The sequence below is a fragment of the Vanessa atalanta genome, chromosome 12 (assembly GCF_905147765.1).
Source record: "Vanessa atalanta chromosome 12, ilVanAtal1.2, whole genome shotgun sequence".
In the NCBI taxonomy this organism is placed as follows: domain Eukaryota; kingdom Metazoa; phylum Arthropoda; class Insecta; order Lepidoptera; family Nymphalidae; genus Vanessa; species Vanessa atalanta.
In genome coordinates, this window is record NC_061882.1 from 3,245,387 (window position 1) to 3,266,609 (window position 21,223).

General features: G+C 28.9%; 1 protein-coding gene across 2 annotated transcripts in view; it reads right to left on the reverse strand.

Moving 5' to 3' along the window:
• LOC125067781 overlaps window positions 1–21,223 on the reverse strand; it is a 104,708-nt gene that overhangs the window by 3,937 nt on the left and 79,548 nt on the right. The window lies entirely within an intron of this gene.

Here is a 21,223-nt window from a genome sequence, read left to right on the forward strand (position 1 = left end):
GTACCCGGGATTTTAACCGAGCTAAATTTTTAAAACTTTACCTGCAGCATACAAATCGTCACATTATAAAATATCCTATGTCCTTCCCCAACCTCATACTATCTCCGTACCAAATTTCATCTAAATCGGTTCAGTGTTTCAAGCGTGAAGAGATAACAGAGTTTCTCATTTATAATATTAGTATAGATTGTTATATTTTGCAATCAAAGACAATTACCATAAAACAAAAACAAAATAATATTCTTTTGTAAACAAAATAATAAATAAAGCAAAATAATATTCTTATTTTGTTTTTTGTTTTATCGGGCAACAACCGGATCAAATAAAGCAGCACTACGCAAACTGAGACACTTTTGTTTTTTCTGTTGTTATTGTTACATTCTTTAGAAATGTTTGCCGTAAAAGCTTGATGCAAACAAGGAATTGTTCTACATTTATTTATTGTGTCAACGCAACAGGTCATAGTCAAGACAAGAGTAATATTGAAATATGTACTGGCTGAATATTATCGTAATCTATTTCGCCAGATTTTAAATTGTCGAAAGCATGTGAGCGGTGTTTCGTAGGTACTTAATATTTTTTCGATTAGGTTAGGTTAGACTTTTTATTTTAACTGATATTCACATCGATAGATTATAAAATATATGTATAAAAGTAATGTGTTAAATTGTAAGAAGACTGATTCATTTTAAAAAAATCGACATATTAGAATCTCGTGGGATAGATTATAATCTAACAGTATTTATTTATATAAATATTAGTGATATATATTGATACAAACAAAAAAATTATAAAAAACGCTGCATAAGCGAAAGTGAAATCATAACATTTTATCTCTCTTCAAAATCACTTATCACCGTTAGCCAATTTTGAACATTTCACGAATTAGTTCTTAGTGAATGTGTATTTTGATAATGGTATTTCGATTGACATAGGTAGACTAAATGTTATCTCTGTCTTTGTAAATAAAAAAAACAAACAATTATTCTGACATTTGTTATCTGACGATATATTGAATCGTTTTGTATAAATTAATAATCCGAATTTACTTCGCCTGTCTTTACAGCATGGCTGCTTTTTTCTCGGAGTTTAGAATGAAATTTTAAGATTCTTAAAATATATTATGAATAAAAAGCATATAATTAATTACCTAATATACGATAATATTGAATTCACCACTCTGATCACCACCATAAGAATATTTTTAAAATTAAAATAGTCAAAAGGAATTGATTTGTGGGTCATAGTTTATTAACAAGTTACACTGTTGTGGTTTCTTTAACGACACTAATTAATATCTTTCAGATAAAGTTATTCTTTTAATAAGTACCGAATATATGCGAAATAAATTTTTTAGCAAGATTTACTGTCCAGATTTATTTTCGTTGTCTAATATAGTCCATTGTAATGAGTTACGTTTGAATTTCGACCAATGGAAGACCACTTAAATAATGACAGCAAAGTAATGATCACAGTTGACACAAGTTATGCTTTCGTGGTTTCGTCTATGACACTAATTACCTCATACATACACATTCAAGATTTCTTTTTAAGTACCTACCACAGATGCGACAAAAATTTGATAGAATGAAACACAGTTGAGGTCTATTTTCGATGTCAGATATAGTCCATTGCAATATCATATATAAAGTAACAAAGAGAACTGACTAATGCAATGACTTACTGTATCAATGTTTTGAAACATTGCACGTCAAAATATATATATAAATGTCACGGTTTATTTAAGGCTTATTGCAATGGAATAAGGTATATTTTAGATATGCTGTAGATCGAGTTACGGTTTGCGATATGTCAGTGAGGTTCAGTAGCTTCAACAAGACAAAACAATCGGTTCAGTAACAGCGTCAAAATTTAACGTTACTATGGATTCGATTTACGATTTGAAGACGATTATTAATTGTTCGAGTTACCATTTTAGATCTAAAGGTACTTAGCTATGTCAAGTTTTACTATATTGTCTAATAAGTTTCGTAATATTGACTTTCAAGTTAATTTTCGTTTACTAAACAATTATATGTAACAATATAACAATCATACATATGTACAATATGTATATAATGCAATCAAATAAAAACCATAATTTGACACAGTTGAGATATAGTTAAATAACTGCTACTGGTTTCGGACAAGAAAACCTCAGATATGCAGAGGAATAAATCATAGCCATATTAGTATAATTGAATTCTCTATCTTCACAATTATTACATAATTTATCAATCATATCATACCAATAACATCAATAATTCAAAATTCATTTGTCTATTTTTAGTTTAGAAATCGATTCGAGTTTCATTAGTAGCGATTGCGACGTGCTCCTCATGTCAAAATTGTTGTGACAGCGCGAGCCAACCTCGGCTGCGTTCAGACCGACCTATATCTTTCAATCTCTGGATTTATTAGAATTCAACCAGCAACACTATCGGAAATATATTTGTAATCTCATAGACAATGGAGGTAAATAACTTGTAAGTTACGCAAATAAACGTTACAGACTTACTATTAGATTCCTTATGTTCAGAAATTCATTCAAATATTTATGCTTTTCTGATTTAGAAAATCATAATACGATGGGTTAATAAATTACAAACAATAAATGCTGAATCAGACTTAAAGAAACGAAAAACGATATCATTTATATTAACGAAACCTACGTTTTTGACTATCTAAAATCATTTGGCAATTGCTTAGTTATAAACGTAAGTATTCTATCGCTTTCAGGCTTAACTTAGTACTGTGTAAGTCGCTAGTTCATATCATGGTGGTGTATAAATATATACGTTAGTTCTCAGAAAAGAAGCATTGTGAGATTATCCTTTAAAAAAAGTTATTGCTAATTAATTTTAAAGTAATTGCATATTTATATTACAGATTATACATGCACGGAAATTTGAGTTTATAATTGGATGAATAAACTGAAGTTATACTAGAACAATATTATCACAGCTTAAGGTTTTATTGGTCTAGGCGTAGTGCAACATCTGTTAAAACTTATTGAATTGACGTTACGCTATAAAAGTATTGTATATTTCTTTAGTTAATAATTCACAATATTTATAGCTACGAATATAGAGTTAATTTTAAATGTATCAAAATATGAAATAACATTTAATGTAAAGTAAAAAACTGTAATTGTTCGATGCTAGGCTTCTATCCCTTAGAGGAGAAGGTTTGAACTTAATCCATCACGCTATAAACAAGCAGTCATGCGGGTAAGGTAAAAGTTGCCACATTTAGTCAATCTTTTTCAATAATTAAGAAGCTAAAAATATAAAGCCATTATCTGTCCAAATGCAGTCCGACCGCAGGCTATAATATATTCCATTTCCTTAATTATCTAAAATATATACAATCCTTTATTCCAAATGATATCTCTATATTGTTTTCATTTAATTTCGGATGTTTTAACACTTAATTCAATAGCAGTATTCATAAATTATGTCATTCGTTTAAAATAAATATCAATAATGACTAGATATTTAAATATTTAAACGAAATCGATATTCCGTTTAGAATTTAGTGAAATTTTCAATTAATAAGTTAATTTATTACTCAATAATATTAGTTAATTGGATTGTATCGATTGTGCTGTCAAAATTTTAATCCAATCTATAGATTAAAATCGTATTGGGTTCGTGTTTGTTCACGTGATGTATTTTTATTAACAACCTGTAACTAATTGTATGTGAGGAGATTTCTCTTATGGAGTGGTTTTTACCAATAAATTCAAATTGATGTTTGATTTTAAAAATGCTATAAATTTGGCAATATTACATATAACTTCTAACACGATGATACAACTAGTCATTTCATTTCATTCCCATCAACATTGATAGATATCAGTTTATATATAAATATATTACATTGTTCCAAGCGAATGCATTGACGCGATGCTAGTGTTGAACAAGCGGGAAGCAAAGCTTAATTTCTTAATATGCCCATTGGAATAATATTACGACATTAGCCATCATAAAAATATACATTTTTGTCTCGATGCTCGAATTGTATATTTCGAATTAAATTTGTGAGTACACTTTAGGCTATTCATTCACTATGAGATACGTAACATAGTAAGTGTGCCTAACCTCCGGTCCTACAAAACAAACAATCTGTCAAAAAAATATCATCAGTTTTATCCAGTTTGGAAAATAATATTGTCAACCCAGATAGATAGCTTATCTATACTAATATTGTAAATCCACAAGTAACGCTGTATGTCTGTTGACGAAATTAGGTACGAAACAAGCTTGAACTTCAGGGAAGAATATAGGGCTTTTTATACCAAATACCTGACGACCAACCCTAAGCTGCGAGCGAAGTTGCGTGCGATAACTAGTTGTTCATACAACAATATTGGTTACAATTAAATGAATAATGGCAAACGTCGTTTGAAACGAGGGAAAGGCCCCTGATCAACACTGCCATTTTTTTAGACTGTAAATGCAAACTATGGAATTACATTTCAAAGTATGTATGTTTGGTGGTAGAATAATTGATAAATGAGTGGTACGCACAGATTAAAAAAGTCCTACAACGAATCATAGAATATTGTGCAGATTATTTATATGTTTTATATAAAAATAATAATCCATGAGATTTAATTGTTTCATATGATACATTGTTATTATAAGTATAAGTGATGATTATATTTGTGTTTTTTTTTAAATTAATTACACATTCAAAAATCGAATTAATAATGTAAATAACTAATTAAATATAATCTTAAATAATGAAGATAGTGTTAGTCATCAGCTGATTTAATATAGATATATAGCTTCACGGAAATGTCAAGTAAGTAATATAAGATACGATCGGTATACTGCCTTATAAATAAACAATAAACATATTGTAATTGTAACAAAAACCCTACATATTTTATGTACGCTCACTGCATATCCAATAAATAAATAATTTAAAATAAATACAATGACTAGAAAACAAGTAAATGAGTGTACTGTAAAATGTATGGTTTTAAAATGAAAATGAACGAATGAATGTTTTGCTTCTAGTTTTCCAATAAAAATACAATTAACAGTTCGATTAACCTGAACAAGTGCACGGCTGCAGCTGGACCTATGCGGAAGTCGTTCGATGCTAACTCCTGGCGCTATTTTCGTGCCTACTCCCAGAACAAGTTTTAACATTTAAGCATGAATTTGAAGCAAATTTGAACTGCATTGTGAAGTCTAACATTTGTTTAAAAAGCAATAAGAATTACATATTTGTTAATACTGTAATGCTATATTAACAATGTTTAAATTCAAACTATTAATTTATGTAAATCCTACTATCAGATTAAGTATTTACGCATTGACGTTAAAGATACTTATTCGATACTCGATGATTCGTTAGTCCTAATATTTTAATTCAAAATAAGTGACTTATTGTGACTCTGTTTTGAAGTGTCCTTTGGTGATTTTTTTTTTGATAATGTATTATACTTTATCCACGGAAGTGGTTCACCAATTAATATGTACCACCATATTTGTATGGTGGTAAATATTAATCATTGCCACAGGTGTGTCTATTCTTTAAACATTACAAAAATTATGCTAGTTGATCCTTTAATGTCTTTCAATCTAGATCGATTTGAATATTTTTATATATAGCATTATAGCGCTTTATCGCGCACTATATCACACGTCAACGTGTAACATCAGCCTTATATCGCTTAAACAGAAAATTAATGAAACAGCTGAGAATCTGTTTTCGAATTCACGCTCATCTAACGTCGTGAATATTAATTTCGACTATGTAAATTTAGGTTTCGATAATTTTGAATTATTTTTTATTTCGATTATTAATTTTGGATAGCGACAAGTATTATGTAGCATATAGCGACAGCCATTACTAATATGAGCACCTTTTTAGTCGTTTAAATATTTCTGACAACATTTTATAATACTATTATAGTAAAAATACACTAAGGCTAAACTAGTTCAATACATAAAAACTCATTCCAATGAACAATCCTTACGTTATTATATGTATGTGTACCGGAACAAACTTTTGAGTTCTGGCTACCATTGATAATTTCTTGACAGAACAAATCCAATAACATTTATTGGCTCAACTAAGAGTTCGAACCAACCTTCGTATATGCAGCCGTATAAGCTAGTTACTAAAACTATAAAACAGTTAGGTATAAATATAATCATAGTAATAAGTTATGTTAAAGGCCATCAGCTTAATTCGTAAAGCACCTTAGGCTAAGTTGGAAACCGTTCTACAGAAAAATATAATACTGTATATTAGCGAAATATTTAAAACAATCCAAGCTTAGTCATATTGCAAACCACAAGTAGGCGATGAATTGACTGTGATGAAATGAATTGACTCTGTACGGATTTTAATTAAAAAAAAATACAAATCGTTAATAATATATAATATAATATAATATAAGTCCCTCAAATGTAATTTTTAAACTACCACTTGAATTACGAAGTAGGAATAAACGAATGGAATAGGAAGAATCATACGCAACAAGTAATAGCAGATTAATTTATATTTTATGCTACGACAAACTGATTGTATTTTTATGTCTTTTTTTGTAAAGCTGCGTTTTTACTTCCGCAAAATTAAAAAGTATAGTTCTGGAAACTCGCACTGGTGAATAACTGATATTGTATAATTTTATTAAAGTCGCAAACTCAGATATAGCAAAGTATTTCAGTGGAGACGCATAGTCGCAGTACAAAGTCGCGCACGTGTGACGTCTACCTTGAGTTGTTTGAAAAATTAAATTGCCAGAAGCTTAATATGGTATAAAATCATACAAGCTATTAAATTTGATGTCTATATGAGTGAATGATATTAAATATTATGTTTTGTAAATTAGTAGTTTCTGGTTGTGATCCGCTTGTAAAATTTAGTAAAATGGCTATTCATTTATTAAAATAAGTTTATTATGGTTTTAATATAGTATGTAATACGTGTAGATAGAATGTGCGTCTAGCAAGATGAATAAAATTTTTCATTATTTTAAACACTGTTTAGGTATGATTAAGGGTAGTAGGTACTTACATCAGGAAGGTAAATAAGCAATATTATATTATAAAATAGCGCATTAAGGTTTAAATTACAATATATATTTTTAAACAAAACGTAAGGTTAAGTCGAGGAGATGTTAAGAATCGTAAATCAAATGAAATCCACTCGCCTCGTAAACTCGGAGTTTATCTCAACTATTAAAGTGAACGATATAAAATTTTAATACGAATAAACGGTGGTTTTACTGCTTGTTTTGACTGTTTAAAGATTTATATGAACTCAATATTGGCTTAGTCCAAGGGTGTGGGTGTTGAACCCTGTTGTTGAAATTTATAAGGGATAACATAGAGCGTTAATGGCATAGTTACAGGAATACGTCAAAATTGTTACCGATTGATCGTTTTAGTGTTGGAAGAAAGAAATATTTCGAAAACGTACAGCAACTTTATGATATTATTAAAATATTTTAGTGGTTTTAAACTATTTCTTTATAGACTTGAAAGTAAAACTAAAAAAAAAATGTTCCGTTTTTTATGAGGCTAACATAAAAATTCTTTAAGAATTTAGTCCGTGATAACTGTGGTATCATCAAGATCAGAAATATCGCGATAGGAATTTGTTTAAACAATATTAACTTCAAATCAATTCAGTTGTTTGTTTAATGGCTATTGATTATGAATTCTTTATTATTTATGAGCGCAAACATATATATACCTTTCACGAATATTATATACACTTAATTAGTTAATTAAATTAACAATTTTTACTATATAGTTTGTTTGTCATAAATGTAATTGGAATAAGCAATTATAAATTTTGCGTTATTTTAACAAAACTAAATTTTGTTGAAATAAAAGACAATATGTTTGGCACATAAGGTATAACAAGTAACAATCAGATTTTTTAATTATTACTATAATTACAGGGTTTAATGAAATATATTATATCATATATGTATATGTATTATTGCTATTGTTCATTGATACTCTCTTTGTTTTTTTCTTATATATGTCTATCCAATATTATTTGCCAATGAGGTTTCCCATTCCAAGCTTCATATATCTTTCTATGCGGTTTACGATCGTGTAGGTAGGTAAATCGCAAGAGTAGAGTGTCACTTATTTAATACGAGCTTATGACAACATTTTTACACTTTTATCGTTGGATTGAAAATAAATTATAGAGTTAATTTGATAGCGTCGTTACAGTTATGTACTTATTTATCTATTTCTAATGTCAATTTACTAATATCAGAAAGAGACACAACGATAATTATTCACCCGGTATACGTTTATTAGTGAACCGATAATCTAAAACAAGGTATATGTCCATGTTGAAATGTTGAAAACGAAGTCACACAAAGCGTGAACTTTATGAAATAACAACATTATCCTTATTTAGCTCCTTAGTTAGATAATGCTTTGTATAAACAGACACGCCTGTGTGTTATCCTTTTCAATCTATTGTCGTTGCTAATGAACTTGTCAAACATAATGATTTACCGTGCGACAATTCAGTTTGTCATACAGTTGGTAATATATAGCTATAATATTATTCCGAGTGGATTTATTTATGGTTTATATGCAAAATGCACGACATGGCCGCTTGTTTGCTTACGTCAATTTTAGTTAGATTCATACATATACTTCTTAGTACCTTCTTAGTTACCTCTTAGATACCTAGAAAAATAATTACTTTATACTAATGAGGAGACATGTTTATGTAACGCCTTACTCAAAAAACTCCACCAAACCATATACATATCCACCTTATACCACGAGATGCAGCTCGTTTCGGAGAAGGCTTTAATATAGAATATTATTATTGTTTTTGGTAGATATATATATATATATATATATATACAACATATTATAGATATGCACTAAAAAGTAATTAACTTATTCCTACAAGGCCTTGTAATACTTTCATATTTTAATCATAATTAATGACTGACGTATCATTTTTCCATCGCCAACGCCATCTATGAATTTTAGCTTTAAATAATGTAAACGAATGTGTGAATATTTATATCCTCCAGACATTTTGAAGATAAGTTAAAAAGAACAGTCTTATTGAAAGGATATCCGAACCAGAATCTGCCACTTATAATGGAGTGCGAAAAGCATATTGCAACATTCACTTAAGATAAAGATGAAAGGGGCCGGCCTGAAAGCGAAGGTCACTGAGCCGTGAGTATTGTTAGAAGCGCTAGGCTAGGTAGCTCGTTTAAACTATTATTCATGAGTAAGCTTTAGGTAAAAGAAAATTTCAATTTTATGTTTCCTTGGATATAATCAATTTAAGCTTTCAAAAGCTTTTTTAAAAAAAAAAATTGATGACTTTTGATATGTTCAGAATTAAAACATAAAATACTCAAAACATCGTTGAGAAATGACCTCATTAAGTTAGAGCAAGTATTAACTATTTTTATAACTTTGAATGAATTCATTATCTTTGTAAAACATCTAAGATTATATTTATAAATGTCATCCTATATAATATAATTTAAAAATTTTAATAACAATTTCAATTTGAAATACATTTTATTTTTATTAACAGACGAATATTGTCGATGTTAGATAGGTCAAGTGTGGAAAAAAAGTATAAAATACTTTTCCACATACATAAACGTATTGGGGTTCTGAGATACGACTATCGTGTATGTAATACAAGGTAATAGGTTAAGGTCAGTGATCAGTTAATAAAACTTAATTTATAATTAATTGACAACGAAGTAGAATGAGAAGTAAGTAAATCGAGAAACTATTAAAGATCGGTAACAATATATCAATAAACTGTCAACACCAATCATAATGAAATTAAGCTTTTATGAATCTGGTTGAAAGTTTAATATGTAGTGGAAGTGTCATGACAGCTTTTTCTTTTCTTAATATTTAATATTTTTAATAATATTTTTGGCGGTCTTATCCCTTAATCACAATTTCATGTGGCTTTTCGCGTAGTTTGGAAAACACGTCCATCAACACTTCCAATCCTTCACAGTTTACTTTAGTACAATTTGCTCGCAAAAGGAGCAGTGTGTACGATTAAAAAAAAAAATTGTACGTTATTACACGTTGCTTTCACGGTTCGATGTGGCACCAGTGCTCTTCAGATCATAATATTTTTTTTGAGTTTAAATTTTTGAGATATCAATATATGAAGAAACTTATCACAGTTGTGTTTGCACACATACTTAGAATAATATCTAGTTATCGCGACAGAAAATCGTCACATACAAGAGGACGATATTATAATTTATATTTATAAAAATATACAATTCAAAATAATTTACTACGTATAATAATGTCTTTAAGAACATTTTTTTTATATGGTATTTGCGCAATTTAATATGTCAGAGCTGAATTCTAAAACTAGATTTTTTTTAATTACGTATATCATCAACTTGAATTATACCTTGTTTTATTAAGGTTGACGCCATTTCTATCTGGTTATCTATCTTATGTGCGGGCGATTTGTGACAATTGTTATTGTGACTTGATGTCACTTTATCATATTATAATTTTATAAACGTTTGTAGATAGATTGTAAATGTGGGAGTGATTTATTTTACTGTTGATTTAATTTAAAGTCCATTATTCCTAACTTATATTGTTGCGATACTTTGTAGTCGAAGTATTTATATGAAAGTGTTTCTTTGTTTTAAGGTATAAACTCTCAGTACATCTTCTTTTAAAGAAGCAAATTTGACATTCGATGCTCGACCCGATCGTAAAAAGTTGTAATCCGCCTCGAATCCCGAATCAAAACAGCGTATCGACGTGATCTATTTTTATGCATATATCCATTAAATATTACAATTCTTGGGGCCATGTCGCATATCCCATATTGACATTTAAGGGTCGTGATCTCTTTCGAGTATCGAGTTTTTTTAAAACAAAATATATATTAATCTTCTCAGTTCTTTCGTTCCTTGTACGGCTCTGATTTCGCTTATATATCTCCTTAATTAAAGAAAAAAAAAAAACATTATTTTTGCTTCTGCGATTTGCTTTCGGTTCGCAATCAACATTTTATCCAACTTTCTTTTACTCTTGTGTGAAATTGAATTATTTAAGCGTCGGGTTAAGCAACTGAGACACGAGTAATCGAAATCGGTAACCGAAATTGGACGTCACTCTTTAAGCTCATGCAAACAGGGCTGCCTAACATTCGGGTTTCTTCGGCTTAAATTACACATTTAAATTTTTGAGTGACTTGTATGTAGTAGGAAAAAAAATAGAATACATTTAATAATAATAAAATCATTAATTATTAGCAAGGAATCAAAAACTGTTATTAATTATGCTGAAGAATTAGAACTTAGCGCGTAATGTACGTGTGTGTTAGTTAGTATACGCGTAATTTCCTCATATAATGGAGTAGGTATTTATATTTCAATGTATGTACAAAATAAAAACCATTAAAGGCCAAATGAAAGTCAAACTTACATCATTTTAAAAAAATAATTGTTTGAATATAATTCCCTATAGTAATAGCTTATTTAAGATTAATTAAGTACCAGGAGAGGCATATTTACAGTTACCAAAAAAATAAATATTAATAACACAATATTCTGTAAAAACATTCAAGCTTATATGTAAAAGAAGCTTAATTATTTCAGTGAAGGCAACCCTACTTGCAAAGTTAATAACTTAAATATCCTGATAGACGGATCCTTGCAGCGTGAATAATTGTACGTCAAACATGCGCGCGCGTAATAATCCGTATTTAAGAGACATGAAGGTGTGTGGTGTAATCGATTTTTTGCGATTTTTAATATGATGTGATTGGTTTGGACATATGTATATACAGTTATGCAATTGCTAGCATTTTTTCATATCTTAATACGAGCCTTAGATTTATAAATTACAGTCATTATATTGAATAAATTTATAATTAACTCTCTATTTAAAAATATATAATTAATTAATAAAATTTGAACATACGCTAGTCTGTTATAATATCACCCGAAGAGGCTATAGTCATGCCTTCCCTTAATATACGTTGGCCTGTGTGTTTGGCCAACGTTGGCCATGTCTAGGATTCCCTATAATTATTCTATTCGTTGGCATTGATTGCCAAAATCCTGTGACCACGTAACACTGCTCAAATCCTGTAGAATAATTTAATGTATCAATATTTGTGTACTAACTCCAACTTAACAATAAATTCTCGTTTTCATTTATAGTAAAATATCTTATAAATCGTTGTGTTTAGCGCACATAACTGTATGTATAATTGTCCATCTCTAAGATATTATGTGAGTCATATATTAAATATTCAAACATAGGCCGATGACATTGAATTATGTGTATCGGGATTAATCGAGAAATATATGCCCTTTATCTCATTTCCTTACCGCCCTCCCTAGGGCTGCCACAATAGAGCACAAGGTACAAAACATGGTATCCTTATATTTTTACATTATTTTTTATTAATTATTTATTAAGATGTTTTCATCTAGTTAATGTAGAAGCTTATGTTTTGATATTTTCTTTTTCTTTTTGTTTAATACTTTGAAAAAAACAATGTTTGTAAGTTCATTAATTGTTTCTAAATATAATAAAGATAACATCATTATTGATTCAGTCTTGAAGCCTATTATTTTACGTAATAACTGTGTATTCGTGTCAGGTAGAAAATCCAAAAGGTACAAGCTAATGAGGTACAAGTAATCTTTTGTACGGCGTGTTTTTTTTTTCTATAATTCATATAGTTTTATATTATTTATGTTTAATTTTTTTTTTGCAAAAACTATTTGAAGTTTATAGGTATATTTAAAAATATTAATAAAATAATTAAAAACATCTCTAAATATAATTTAATAAATTATTATTACCCGCAGTTTGTTTTTATTTAATATATATACTTATATACATACAAGACACGGAAGTAAAATAAGTTTTTCGTGTAAAATTTTAATCGAGTGTAGGTAGATACCTACCTAAATCGCCAACCCTGTTTGAAACACCGACAATGAATCAATAAACGTACATCACAGCTTAAAGTAAACTTTGAATAATGGAGGCGATTGTATGCGTTCTTCTTATCTATATTATAATTTATTAACATTTATATCAACTTGCACTCTTTCCTATAATGAGTGAAAGCGTTACTAATACATTTTTGTTAATGGAATTCGATAATTCAACCTGTAAAACTTAAAGTCAATAAGAACATTGTTACATGAGGCTGATCGCCTTGTAAATAGATTACATGAGTATATGGATCGTAAATGTTTGGTGTCCGCATAAACGATATTTAATATACTTCGGTAAAATAAATATATTAAAGAAGTAGCTTATAAAGAGCAACGTTGCGCGTTAAGGATTATTGTGCTTTAAGGGAGTTTCTAATAAGGAAGTGTTCACGGGATAAATTAGCGTTATATGAGTAGCATGATATACCGAACAAAAATATAATAAGTTGTTTTTTAAATCGTATATTTAAAATTATCAACCTTTTTATGTATTTATAGACATAACAACAGAAAGAAATATTTTAAAAATATTTTTCACTATTTTCCTTTATTTTTTGATTATTTGTTTATTTGTCAAAGCAGAAAACACGTCGAAAAATAGTGGCCAACTGTTGACCACTACAGTACACGCACACTAATGAAGTAGTATGACGTGCGGCGAGTGTCCAGTGGAGTTCTCACACATACTAAGATAATATAGTTGGCTTGTTTACTTTAGCTATTATGTAGTTCAATACTCTATCTATATACATATAAATAATGTATGGTAATTTCTTTATTGCTTAACGAGAATGAAAAAAAAAAACGAAAATGTGCTAAAAATACCTCATCTAAAATTTATTACTATCGTAACAGTAAACTGGAATCGTAAACAGTAAAGTAACAAAGAAATAAATAAAACAAAACGATGTATAACAAACAAAAGTTGTGTGAATGCGAAACAAGGGTATTTATCGTTAAGAAATTGAAATTGATTTATGTGACATTGCAATCTATCCAGACGTTACGCGGTGTCCTTTAAGGATTACGCTATAAGCTTTAAGGTTTTTTATTTTTTAACAGTGCACGAATGAAATGGTTGACAGGAATAATTTAAATGTCGTTTTTGATAAACATATGAAATATAGCCGTTGTTATTTTAAGATCATTGACTTGCAACATATACCTATAGCATATTGAAAAAAAGTATAAATGTTTATAGAATTTATAAAAGTTAAGTAAGTAAGTAAAGTCTTCCCTTTGAAGAGAAGTTTTTAAACATATTATACCACGCGGCTCTGAAAAGAGTTGTGGTGTAATTAATAAATAATCTATTATTATCTTTTATAATACAGGTAGGTAAACGGATCAATAGGCCATATAATGGTAAGTGGTGACCACCGAAAATAGCCATTGGCGCAGTTAGAAATATTAACTAATCCTTACTTCGCCAATACACCAACAACGTCAAGAGCTGAGATGTTATATGCTCGTGTAGTTAGTAACACTCCCCCCTTCAAATTAGAACACAACAATATTATGTGCATATATTTTATAGTGGTCGAGGCTATAAAAAACTGTAAATGTTCAGTCTTGTATCGACTTTGACCTTTAAATTACCTATAAAGAAGATGAATGGGTAATGTTTACCCCAAATTTACTCAATAACATATTATTGACAGAGACGCTTCCCGTAATCCAAAGGGACCGTGTCATCCCAATATTTGGTAAAACGTTTGACAAACAAGCGTCCAACTCAATGGTGTACGTAAAACATTTGTCTAGACACCTTGCGGGCGGTTTGAGATCGATTTCCTGTTTACACACGATAAGGGCTTTAACAAACATTGTATGGAATGTTAACATGTTAGTGGACACCCGCATTATTGCTTTCTTCGTATTGTGTACCGTTTAGAGTTGGCCGTTGTCTTGTATGAATTGCTTTCGGTGTAACATTCGTTGCGATCTTATTACATTACATAATGCTATAAACACATGGTTGGAGATGATTACAAAAAAAAATACGAAAAAAGTTCTTTCATCTCGTATAAATGTCGTTTGACTGAAATCTCGTAAACTCTGCTTAAAATCGGTTCTGAAAAAATTGCCACTTTAATCCAATCGTCTTGAATAACCCAAATTCATTTTATTTTGAAGGAATTGAATTTATCCACTCTTCCATTTAGTTCACCAGACTACAATTGAATGATGAACACAGATTTAAAATCAGCTAATTGCAATTAATAACATTTGTATTCGAGTGACGAGACATTAGCGTTGATTATTGCAATCGCTGTGTGGTCTGTGTATCTATTTATTCTAATGTTTGATTAGTGTGGATATTGCTGCGTTACATTACATATTGTTAGTTATATACAGCTTATGTTTATATATGGAGTTGATGTCACATTTTACGGTAGGTTTTTGTTTTGACTAACTTAACATATAGTAAATAAGCTTATTTGATTTTAATTATTATTAATGTACTCGTCGAACTTATTTCAGCAACAGCGATTCGGAAATGTCTCGTTTCCGCAGAATGTTGGGAACATATTAGTTAGTGATGTAAATTTGGCATAATTTAATCTTTGTTTTCTCATGATGTTTTCTATAAACGAGATCGAGACATACTTATAATAGATTAACGATAGTTGAATACGTAAAATCTCCGCATCTAAACCTTAATTATTCGATTAAGCTGGTGGTGTTCTGTCCGCAAGGCGTGTTAAATCAAGTAAATAAAAAACTGTGTGTATGGTGTAAAAGCAGACTCACATTTCATAAACTTTCCGACTAAGTCAGCCTGTTATGTCTTTTAGATTACTTTTAATTTCAATACTAGAACAAGAACGAATTCAGTATTTCAATGTGAACATGAATACAGTCCGTCAGTCAGTGTTAAATGAAGTGTTATTTTTCAACCTATACATTCTAGAGACTGAAGTAGCTTTTTATTAAGCTTTTAAATCCCTTTTTTGCTTTCAGTTATTTGAAAAATCTTTTATGTTATTAATAAATACAATTTTCCGCAATAAGATAAGAATGAATATTTATTGATTATGTAGGAATGCAGACGAGATAATGGTCCCAGACGCCGATTAATAATAAATTTAAGCGTTTGGCTACTTGTATTTTTCCGCAATTCAGTATTATAAATATTTGTATTGTAAAAATTATCAAATTATCTTATAATAAAAGATAAAATAATATTCATTTATAAAATAATAACAGTTAATGACGTACGATATAATATGATAATAATTCCATTAATTTCCAAGTATTTTTGCTATGTAATAAAATGTCATTTGTATATATATGTCTTAACAAATTAAAATAAAAGTAAATCCACTGCTTCTCAACCCATCCATAATTTATAAGCCACAACCACCTATAGCGGTGGTGGGGTAAATCAAACCTAAATGTTGGCGTTAATGTACTGCGTCGACATGTAAATTCTATGAGAGTTTTGTGTTCTTATCACGTTGTGTAATATTCTATATAATAAAAATTTGAAAAGCATCGTTTTCTTCTGTTTCCTTGTATCTGTTATATTATAGTAAATTTAAAACATTTTAATAAAAATCAATTTTTTTAATTAATATTCGGTTTCTTTCAAAGTCGTTTATGTTTTTTTTTATTATTATGCAATGTTACCATATATCATTATCACGATGATAAGAGCGGGTGTGTCAAATTCTGCCAAATAAATCGAATTATTATCTGTGGAATTTCAGTATCAGAAACATAAATATATTATTTAATATGGTGTATCAATCGCGGCAACGGCGCTTAATCATTTTATTGCTTTTAATTTAATAGGTAATTTCTTTTGCGTTTTATGATCGACAATAGTGTTTTGTTTCAGGAAATGATATATTAAAAATAAGATTTCTACAATAAACTATATTTAGTGCCTTTAATAGGCAAATATTTATAGTATAACTAGAAATTTTAGGGATTAAAAGAAAATTCTTAAAAGATTAATTTTCGCTTTGGAATGGTTCATATATCTGTCCGTAATTACCAAAATATTGGAATATATATACTTCCGATGACTACTTATTTAATTAAAATAATATTGTTTAATGATAATTATATTTAAAAATATACCAGGCTGAGTTTCATGCATCGGTTCTTCTCACCTCGGAATTTTCTGAGCTTTTTAACTATCTATCAATAAATACCTATTGAAATTCTGAGGAAATTATTACTTTTATTTTATATATGGTAATATGTTATTGAATTATATTCATATAACTATACAAAAGGAATAAAGCTTATATACTTCTGTTTTATATAGGGGAGAGTTCGCCATTGATATAAATACCATATAATACAAATACTTAAGGAAACAATTTTCAATTTCCGCATGTCACTTACCTCGTAGTCATTACGTTGTATTGTCAACGTTACACGTTAGGGCTATAAATTGGTCGATTTCTCGTTTGACAAATCATATGATCAGTCATGATAATGACATTGGAGGTCGGTCAGGAGTGAATGAAGCTATCGTGGTTGCGTTTAGTTCATACTAGTATATGCTAGTAGTTTAACAACTGTGTGAAACTACCTGATTTGATAAACGACTAAGATAAGGAAATGTTTACTCGTTGATCTTTGCTCCTTTGCAATTTTTTATATTGGAATATATTTTTACAACGTATTATTAAAAGTATTCTTTTTTTTATTTTGTAGTTTGTCTAAGAATTATTTTATAATTTTAATGTGCTTAATTTCAGTATAAATAGAAATATATGATTGTAATTATTGTCGAGGTTTGATCCGTAATAATTATAACCGGAATTTATCATTTGTGTTTCGGTTACCGAATATCTGTACCATGCTAATGAACTAAAAGCTGCAGTAAGAAAAATGTTGTTTGATGTGAAACATTATAATGCTGCTTTAAAAATATTATACAAATTGATTCTTCTACTGAGACTTCGGACTAGTAATCATATATGGGGTTTTAACCCTTTTCTTTAATGATCAGTCTCGCGTGATGTATCCGCTTGTACTGGGACAAACATTTTTCCGTAAAATATTATAAATATCATGTCAAAATTATATGATATAGGTATAAGTGTCTGTTTAATAAATAACAAAACATATTTCACTATGTTAAAGAAATTTATGTGTATTTCATAGGTTATAAAATTTCGATTATCATCGTCAATAATATTTTTCAAATATCAATAAGGAAGCGACGTAAACTTCATTTGATACACACGGTATAAATTGCAAGTCATAAAGACGGACATTCATTTTACGTGGAGGTTGTTATAAATGTGGTGTACGATGGCCATTAATGCCATGGTAAGCCGTGTAAAATTATCTGCATATATAGCAATAACAGCTGTCTGTTAAATTAATAATTAAATTATAATAAAAAATCTCACCTGTGTTCAAATCTTGACATTTGTCGGTGGTCGAAATTTCACGTTATAATCATTATTGATAATTTCAAAAAAACATCCTTGCAAAATTTCGAGCACGTTTTTAACAAAGGGTTTTGTTTGACAGCGAGGCAAAAGGTACTGAACTGTTTTGTTTTTTGCTTATTTATAAATACAGATTGTCAAATAAAAAATATAAATTTGAAGTAGTATACTAGATTGTATTATTGTGAACACCAAAATCATACGCAAAATTTAGCTCAATCAGTTACAGGAACTGGTTTAAAATTTAATTCCAAGATTTGATCCAATCTTAACAACAGGTGAACTTAGAAAAGGGTATTTGGTTGTTGCCAAATACAAATATTTAAATATTACAGCTCAGTTGAATATTTAGGCGTGAATTAGTTACTTTATAGAGAGCTTGTATAGAAAAAAAAAAACTAGTTTCAATTATTTAACAAATTATTGCAATTATTTAATAAAATTTCTAGTTAACAATTAATCAATATAGAAGTGTAAAAAAATCATAATGATAAAAGTAAGATATAATATTTATCGCGCTTAAGGATTTTAAGTGTTTGTTATTAAATTATAGCGAGCGTTCGTTCGTATCTATTTGTTTCATCTATTCGTACTTACCAGCACTAGCAAACATTTAGCCAGCGGGCGCGCCAGTTTAAAATGTCTTTATAGAAATATTTATAGAATTCCAAACTATAATATAATCTATGAATTCCAGCATATGATACATTTGACTTATTTAATAGGATATTTTTTAAGAATTTTTTAACAGTGGCAAATAAATTATAGTTAGGACATAGTGATCAATGTGATAAGATGTTTGTGAAGAATCTGCGAGGAAAATTCGTTTATTCTTATCTATCTAAATACATATTATTTAGTGTCATTTATATAGTATGGGTACTTGTTATTACGACCTATTACTGCTGTCAAATTCTGACGTAAAAACATAATGATATTAAAATTTTAAATGCTTTTTGTTTATTAATATTATTTAATAGACAAAGTTATTCAATGATAATATTAATTTATTTAGTGTGACATTATCGTTATTTTCAATTATCGAATATCAAATATGGTGAGTCTATAATTAGATATAGATTCCATCACTGCTTTGAATGTAATTAAAATTGTTTGCCACTCATAAATCCAAAATCGTGATCGGCCAACGATTGTAATTTTCAATTACCAGCCAAATAATTATTGAGTGATAATTATACGTCCTAGCCTAATTACTCGATACCGAGCTTTACGAGGAATATAGTACTTCCCTCGTACTGGCTATTAAAAAAAAATCCGTCGCTAAAAGTTACTACAAATAATTATAGTCAGTTGACTACGACATTCGCGTTCTAAATTTAAATTTAAGAAAGTTATATATGTAACGAACCCCTACATTTTTATAAAACTTGATTTAATTTGCATACAGATTCGATTTCCATTTAAAGATACTGTTATCGGTCCAGGTTTTGTTCTTGTAGGACGTGCAACATTTACCGCGGTAGTATTTTAACTTGTTATCATAATCGTCCTTTATTTGTTGGCTAGCAATGACCTTAAAGAATAATAGCGATAAATTTGTTTTTAATTAGATGCCCGTTTCATACACATAACGAATGCTGGAGGTTGACGTATATAGTTGCTAAGTACGAAGATATAATGCCTATGGAAACTTTCTTAAGAGACGGGGTAACTAATTCAACGTGTTTTTTTTATTTGGCCAGACCAAATAGTTTCTTCAGTTCAGTTTCTTTGGTTATAGAAATGTTTTCAAACGAAAACTCTTCAGCTTTTTATTATACTTTTTATTTTTATTATAGTACCGAATGATGCGTGTTGATGAATTAAATTTAATTAAAAATATATATATACCTATTTCTCTTTCAATTAATTTAACGTACGTACCTTTGTATTGTATATTTTTATATAATATGACTCGGTTATATAACTTGTTTGTCATATAACTATATATATTTATTATTAAGACACAAACAGTTTCATAGATCAAATGACAAACGTTCTGTTTAAAAACCTAATAGATATAAATCCATGCTAATATAAAATTAATTAAGAAAAGGAATTAAAGAAGCATATACATATTCTTATATGCTTATTTAGATCGTTGAAAGATTTGCTCGATATGTTTATTTTTATATTACATATCATTGAATGGTTGAGTTTAATGATGCGGCAAGTTATAGCACATTAACTTAAAACCATAAAGGCAGTTAATAAACCGTTATTAACGAGAATATTAAACCTTGCCCAGGTTGAGTTGGTAATGGTCATCTGAATGGGTATTTCGTTACAAGGATTATGTTTTACTATTCACCAACAGTTATGTACCTATGAATTTTCGTTTGTTATTACATATATAATACGTATATTTTCTATCGATGGTATATAAAATAAAATAACAAAAATGTTTTGATAATATTAGCGAAAAAAACCTTTTTCTTATTGTAATTTGCAATGCAATAAATAATTTGATTGATTTGAATCATTTTTTTCTCCATTTATCGAAAGGAATATTGGTAACTATATGTTCAAGTGGCAAAGTCGTAAACAAAAGACTATATAATGTTGTGTAAAATTTGGTTACTTCCTCAATCGGCAACGGAAAGGACAAAGAAAATGGTAACGACTTACTTGTGTAAGCCTTCAATAAATCACTTGTTTTGTTCTGATAAAGATGTCTACTGCTGATCAAGTCTTAGCGCTTGATAAAAATGTAATTCATCTCTTCATCATAAGTTAATGTTGTTTTTTAATGTTTTTTAAATAACATATTCAAATTGTATTAAACAGGTAGGGTAATAAAATGAAAACATTT